The following is a 7,701-nucleotide window of genomic DNA, read 5'->3' on the forward strand; positions in this document are numbered from 1 at the left end:
CTCTTGCACTGTTGGTGGGAATGTAAATTGATACCGCCACTATGGAGAACAGTATCGAGGTTCCTTAAAAATCTAAAAATCGAATTACCATATGATCCAGCAATCCCACTACTGGGCATATACCATGAGAAAACCATAATTCAAAAAGACACATGTACCCCAATGTTCACTGCAGCACTGTTCACAATAGCCAGGACATGGAGGCAACCTAAGTGTCCATCAGCAGATGAATGGATAAAGAAGATGTGGTACATACATACAGTGGAATATTAGCCATGAAAATGAACAAAATTGGTCATTTGTAGTGATGTGGGTGGACGTAGAGTCTGTCATAAAGACTGTCATAAAGACTGAAGTAAGTTAGAAAGGGAAAAACAAATACCATATATTAACACATACGTGTGGAATCTAGAAAAATGGTACAGATGAACCTATTTGCAGGGCAGGAATAGAGATGCAGATGTAGAGAACAGAAGAGTAGACATGGTAAGGGGGAAGGGGAGAGTGGGAGGAAATGGGAGATTAGGATTGACATAGACACACTACCATGTGTAAAATAGATAGCTAGTGGGAACCTGACATATAGCACAGGGAGCTCAGCTCGGTGCTCTGTGATGACCCAGATGGGTGGGATGAGGGGTTGTGTTGGAGGGAGTTCCAAGAGGGAGGAGATATATGTATACATATAGCTGATTCACTTCGTTGTACAGCAGAAACTAACACAACATTGTAAAGCAAATATACTCCAATAAAAATTTAAAAATAAGATTTAAAAAATGGGTGACACACAGCTAGTCTATCAAAATAAGGCTGTAGATTCAAAGTACATTGTGTTTCAAACATTTGTTTTGAAAATGGACATTTTGGAAAGCTGGAAACTAATTCCTATAAATCTAAAAATCTACTGTTGCTGATAAGTAAAATCCTAAGTACCCTAGGCTAAGAAGTGTTTGCTGAGAAAACATTTAGTTTCATGTCATCACATTGGACTTATGCAAGGAATCAGTGTAGGTGGATTGGCTGAGGGCAGAGCTGCAAGTCAAAGGAAACCATATGTTTGTGCTCCTCTTATCACTGCATGAAAAACACGACTTATCACAAACGCTACAGGCTTTGTGGAGAAATGTTATTGGAAAAGGAAACAGAAGGAGAAAAAATAGCCCATGTATCATGGGACAGAAAGAATTATGTCATTGTTATTTTAAAGTTAAATGTATTAATATCCTATACCCTTTTGAATTTATATTCCTCTAAATTTCTTACATGTATGCATCTTAAGAAAAACTAAATTATAGCCTACAATATTCAAATATGAAATCAAGAGTTAAAATAAATTGCTGTATCAGAGGGCAGAAACATAAAATCTTGTTATATTTTCTCACAAGTATTACTTATTAGTTCAACAATTAGTTACTACTAACTTCCACTATTAAGTAGTCCTATTTTTTATTTTGTTTAAAAAATGTCAGTTAGGTAATATAAAAGTAAATGAAGCAAATAATTACAATTCCAAAATAATAAAAAATAGTATACAATTTTACTATACATATAAACCCGATTTTATATATTATATTAAAGTAAAAAACTGCTTGTGTATAATTATTTATTACATATTATGTTATTATAATTTATTTTGTCTAGTATGACAATTCCCAGGTTGACTCTCTAAAAGACTTGTCACCTAAGATATAGACAAACTGATTCTAAAATTCATATTGAGAGTGCCTGGGTAGCTCAATTGGTAGAGCATCAGAGTTTTAATCTGAGCGCCCAGGGTTCAAGTCCCTGTCCAGGTGCCAAAAGAAAAAAAATAATAATAAAATTTATATTGATAAGTAAAGGGACTAGAATAACTAAAGCAATTTTGTGAAAGGTGAATAAAATTGGAGAAATTGCTCTAGCCAATTTCAAGACTTAGTGTACAACTCTGCCATCAGTGTGGTATTTGGCAGAGAGATAGACACATGGATCACAGGAGCAGAATAGAGAACTCAGAAATAGACTCACCACCAGTACAGCCAACTGATTTCTCACAAGGTGCAAAAGCAATTCAGTGGAAGAAGGATTCGTTGCCTTTTCAACAAATAACGTTGGAGCACTTAGGCACCACATGAAAAAACAAACAAAAAAAACCCATGAACCTTAACATAAACCTCACACCTTATACAAAGATTAACTCAAAAAATGAATTAAAGATCTAAATGTAAAATGTAAATCTCTAAAACTTTTAGAAGAAAACACAGGCAGGAAATCTTCATGACCCTTGTTATAGAGGAGGACACTGAAAGCATGATCCACAAAAGAAAGGACTGATAAACTAGAGCTCATAAAGATCAAAAACTACTGTTCTTTGAAAGACACTGTTAAAAGAATGAAAACAAAAAGCCACAGACTGGGAAAAATTATTTGTGAACCACATAACCAAAAAAGGATTCGTATCCAGGAAATATAGAGAACTCTCTAAACTCAACATTATGAAAACAAACAATCTGATTAGAAAATCGTCAGAGATAGAAACAGACACTTAAACAAAATGGATATCTGGATGGCAAATTAGCACATAAGGAGATGGTCAATACCATTAACCATTAGGGAAATGTAAATTAAAGCCACAATGAGATACCACTGCACAAAAATTAGAATGACTGAAGGAAAATATACTGTCAGTATCCAAGGGAGGCTGTTGAAAACACCGACTTCTCACATGGCTGGTGGAAATGTAAATTTATACAGCCATTCTGCAAAATGTTTTGGCAGTTTCTTATGAAATTAAACACACACTCACCATAAGACCTAATTTTCCCACTCCTGGTTAATTACTCTACAGAAATGACTGCATAGATGCTTAAAAAGCTGGTACACTAATGCTTATACCAGCTTGATTTTGCAATAGTGCACAACTGGAAACAATCCACATGCCCTTCAACAGTGAATACATAAATCGTGGTATATGTATACAAATAAACACTACTCAACAATAAAAAGGAACTGAATATTGTTACACACACCAACTTGGATGGACCCTAAGGGTGTTATACTAAGTGCAAAAAGCCAATCTCAAAAGGTTACATACTGTATGACTACAATTTTATAACATTTTAAAAATGACAAAATTATAGTGATGAATAACAGATAGATGGTCATCAGGGTTAGTGGAAAGGTGTGACTATAAAGGGCTAACATGAGAGAATTTTTTTGTGGTGATAAAAGAGTTCTGTATCCTGATTATGTTGATGGCTACACAAATCCATATCTGTAATAAAATTTCACAGAACTATACATACACACTCTCAATAAATGAATGTATTCCCAAACTGATGAAACTCAAATAAGGTTTGTAGTTTATTTAATAGTATTGTACCAATGTTAATCTCCTAGTTTTGATCATTCTACCTTGGTTGTATAAGTTGATATCATTGGGAGAAGATGGATGAAAGGGATACTATAATTTTCCATACTATTTTTGCAACTTCTATATGAGCCTAAAATTATTTAAAAATGAAGAGTTAAAATAAATGAATGTTAATAGTAGTACAGAGACAGAACAGTTTTTAGAACTGCTTAAGTGTGGTATCCATCCTTTTGACTACCCAGTGTGCCTCATAATGTGAGAAAACGAAAACCCAACATTTTTACAAAAATCAGATTAGAAGGATAAAAGGATAAAGTATGACATTTCTAAAAAGACTGTACAATTATCAAAGTTCACATGGTATGGTAACATAGTAATGACGATGTTAACATAATGACTAGTATTTACAAAGCACTTAATATACAATTCTTAGAACAAGCTGAGAGTATGTATTTCTTTACCACCATTTTACAGATGAGGAAACTGAGACACATAGATATTAATTCATATACCCTTGACCACAGAGCTAGTTAAAGACCACAGTGGGACTTTCACGCAAGGTGGTCTGGTCTTAGAATCTGTACAGAATATAGAAAAATGTGTAATATATTCTGAAATTCTGAAAGATAAAAAGAACATAATCTCAATAGATGAAAATACCTACTGTCAACATTTTGATGTATTCTCTTTTTGATATTCCTCCTTTAACTTATTCATTTTTTGATTCATCAATAATTAAAATATTAGCTGAACATGTAAGATGTGTCAATCCTTGTTCTGGGAACATGGACTACAGAAAAGAAACTAACAACATCCCTGCCTACATGGACCACCTAGTCTAATGCGGGGACAGACAATACAAATGAAAAAAGTATAAGAAAATTTCAGGTGATAAGTCCTAAAGTAGAATAAAGGATTAAGACAGCAGGGAGTTTTCAGGGAAATGAGGGAGTGAGCCACAGGAACTTCTTGGAGAAGCAGTAGAACATTCTGGGCAGAGGGCATGGCACTTGCAAAGGCCTGGGTGCTGGGATTGGATCCAAGGTCTCCAAGGAGGCCCATGTGGATGGAATTGGGCAAGGGAGATGGAATGTGGGAGAGATCTGGCCAGGATCCTGTCCCACTGCCCAGATTGCACAGCTTATTCTGAAAATCTCTTTACACAGCCACCACTTTACATTTTCATTTCCTTTTATTGCTTGTTTGTTTTGTTTTGTTTTTAATAAGAAGATTATTTATTATAAATTCTTCTCAAAAACAGCAGTTTTTAATACCATGAGTTTACCATTAAATAATTGGTTTTAAAATATTTTTCCATCCACATAAGCAGAAAGTAGGTAGTATTTACTAATCCAAACAGAAGACGATGTGGAAGTGAAATGCTCTGTTCCCTCCTTTCCCAACTTTCAATGGGAAGTTCCCTCAGACGTGTGTGAAAGATGTGTCCTCATAGACACCTCCACTGGGCCTTCCTCTGAGCCTGGCCTTGAGGGGTTCAGTGGAGCTGGGGTCATTCCTGAGGTCCCATTCTCAGAAGTCCCAGAAGATCAGATAGAACTTCAACCCTCCTACCAGTTCAAGAGGAAATAGAGGCCTCTCAAGATGCTTCATAAAGGGTGGGGCTGAACTCTTCTGCCACCTTGTGACTGATTCCATTTCTCCCTTCTCATTAGATGGATGCTTCTCTAGAAACTCCATGAGTAGAACTTCAATTTTCAGGAGAAGCTCTTGACAGGATCAAAGGACATGGGGACCAGAATTCACAAAGGATTTTTCAACACAGAGCTAAGCCTAAATCAAAGATTATACTTGGTAATGAAATGGACAGTAGACTGTGAAAGAAAAGGCCATGGAAATCATGTATTTTATGGATGCATGTGAAGTAGGAAAAGCAGAGAACCAAGGTTAGATGTGGGAAAGAAGAACGAAGGGATTGAATGGCAGGTAGCTCTTGTGAAATTCTCTTCCTTGGAACTCAATTTAATTCTCTATCTCTTCTGTATGACATACTCAAGCTCCAGTGAATCCAATATCTCCTTTCTCTACATGCTCACCTGATACTGAATCTCCTGCTGTCAGGAGGTGTACTTGCCTGTCCATAGGCAACTCCCCCTCCCTTTCCCAATAAGGAGACCCTACCACCTAGCTTCACTCTGCTCAAGCCCACTCTGTCCTCCTAGTGGTGAAGAAATCTAGGCTGTAGTTCAAGAGCTTCTTCAATACTTGGCCCTTGTCCTGTTCAAGATGGATGCCTAGATCCAGTCTCTCTTTTAGTAATTATAAATATGACTTTCCTACCACCGCATCCCTTCTCCTATGAGATAGCAATTCTCCTTCAGCTTACCGTGGTGTATTTTCAAGCTCTCCCTCTCTGTTTCACAGACACGTCCCGAATATCCTTAGTACATCCTTGTGTTGGCAGTGTTATTTATCAAAAACTTCCCATTCTGTGCTGTGCTAAGTGTGTCACAACTTAGGGCACAAATATTAATTCTAGGGCTGATTGCAAAGCATGGTAAAGTTATTCAAAGTGCCATTTTAGACTGAAACAAACATGGAATTTTAATGACTTTTTGTCAAGTCATTGGCACCTTTATTCTTTGATCCTGTCATAATATGAAGATGAATGTACACTTTGGGTGAAATTTTTAATATAAATCATGAAATTTCAAATAAATTTCAGGTTCAAGCAGTGCCATAATAATAGCATCTTCAGTTCCATCACACAATGATGAATCTTAAATGCTTTATAGATATGCTTTGGCTAAAAGTTTTGAAAAGCACTTCCACTTCTGGGTTGGAAACAGAAAGTTCCACCCTAGTCATGAGAGCAACATGGATAAATTATAAAACACATCAGGACACTGAAGACACAGAGACACCCGAATGAATTAAATTCCAGAAATGGCAAGGGGTCATTTGGTGCTTTCATCTCTGTAGGTAATGCAGAAGTAGGAACAACTCCCCAAGGATGGCTGAGAAGAGAAACCAAACTATTAACAAATTAGTATTGACTACATATGTCTGATGTGACAGATTCAAATTCTGAGGAGTCTAAAAGCACTCTACATCCACCTGCCAAATCTCCTTCAATGCTCTGGCTGGCTGTGTGTGAGTATCACACGAATGGCTGAGAGCAGGGCAGGGGAGATGAGACAGACTCGTGAACCCTTCCCTGAGTGCAAGATAATGACCAGGAGGAGGATGCTGAAGTGGAACAGGAGAACTAAGGCCTTCCAAGGTGCACAGATCTTTCATGAGCGCAAGGCAGTAGCCTGCAGGAGGCTATGGGCAGAGAAAGAGAACTGACAGCTCTTACTCCCAAGGTGCACACAAAATCTTCATTGAGTACACTACAGTGGCCTAATAAAGACTGAGGCAGGGAATTAAGGATTAGAAGGACCTCCTGAGGCTTGAAGATGCAGGATCAGAACTAGAGTGTAAAGAAAACTCCTTAGTGAACCAAAAAGTTGTAAGAGAGTCAGAAGAAGAGGGAGACTTGGGTGCAGCCAGTGGGAGAGGGAGATGGCAGGGGGGTGGTTAGAAAGTGAAAGAGAGATTTATTTCCTATATTCTTACAATAAGCAACTAGGTGTAATACATAGATATTTGAAGTCTCACTGGTCTTAGATTTGAATCTCTGCTAAAAGGAATATCTTAATCTAACCCTCAAAATATATGAAGCCATTATCGGGGAACTGAATCTAAGTATAGTTGCAAAAAACACCCATATTCAATTCAACTGCATATTTAAATATTTAAATCTCACATACTAGTGGTCAGACAGAGGAATGATTATGCTTTCTCTGGGAGAAAGCATATTTACTTCAGTCTTTAATTTTCTTACACAATGTTGTTTCACATACGATAAAAAATTAAGAAACATGAGAAGAAACAGAGAACTGTGACCCATGGACAAGAAAGGAAACAAAAACAAGAGAAGAGACTCAGATAATCTACATGTTTGACTTGGTAAAGAAAGACTTTAAATAACTATGAAAAAACATGTTAAATTATATAATAAAAAAGGTAGATAACATACATGAACAAACAAGAGATTAACAAATGAGAGATTTCAGCAAGAAGATAAACTATTTGAAAAAGTGGAAATGTTATGAGAAAAATACAATATCAAAACAAGTAATTCATTCAATGGGCTTAATATCAGACTGAATACAGTAGCAGAAGAAAGGGTCAGTGGACATGAAGGTAAACTAATGACAAGTATCCAAACTGAAGTAGAGAAAGAGAAATATCATTCAAGAACCACAGACTAATGTAAAAATAAATTTAACCTATGTGTAATTGGAATCCCAGAATGACAGGAGAGAGAATAAGACAGAGCATTA

At 36.5% G+C, this 7,701-nt stretch overlaps 1 non-coding gene across 1 annotated transcript; it reads left to right on the forward strand.

Moving 5' to 3' along the window:
- Positions 1–1,723: 1,723 nt before the first annotated feature.
- On the forward strand, positions 1,724–1,796 carry TRNAK-UUU (transfer RNA lysine (anticodon UUU)). Its single transcript has one exon. It is a non-coding gene; the product is annotated as a tRNA-Lys (tRNA).
- The last annotated feature ends 5,905 nt before the right edge of the window (positions 1,797–7,701 follow it).

This window comes from Globicephala melas, chromosome 2, assembly GCF_963455315.2.
Source record: "Globicephala melas chromosome 2, mGloMel1.2, whole genome shotgun sequence".
In the NCBI taxonomy this organism is placed as follows: domain Eukaryota; kingdom Metazoa; phylum Chordata; class Mammalia; order Artiodactyla; family Delphinidae; genus Globicephala; species Globicephala melas.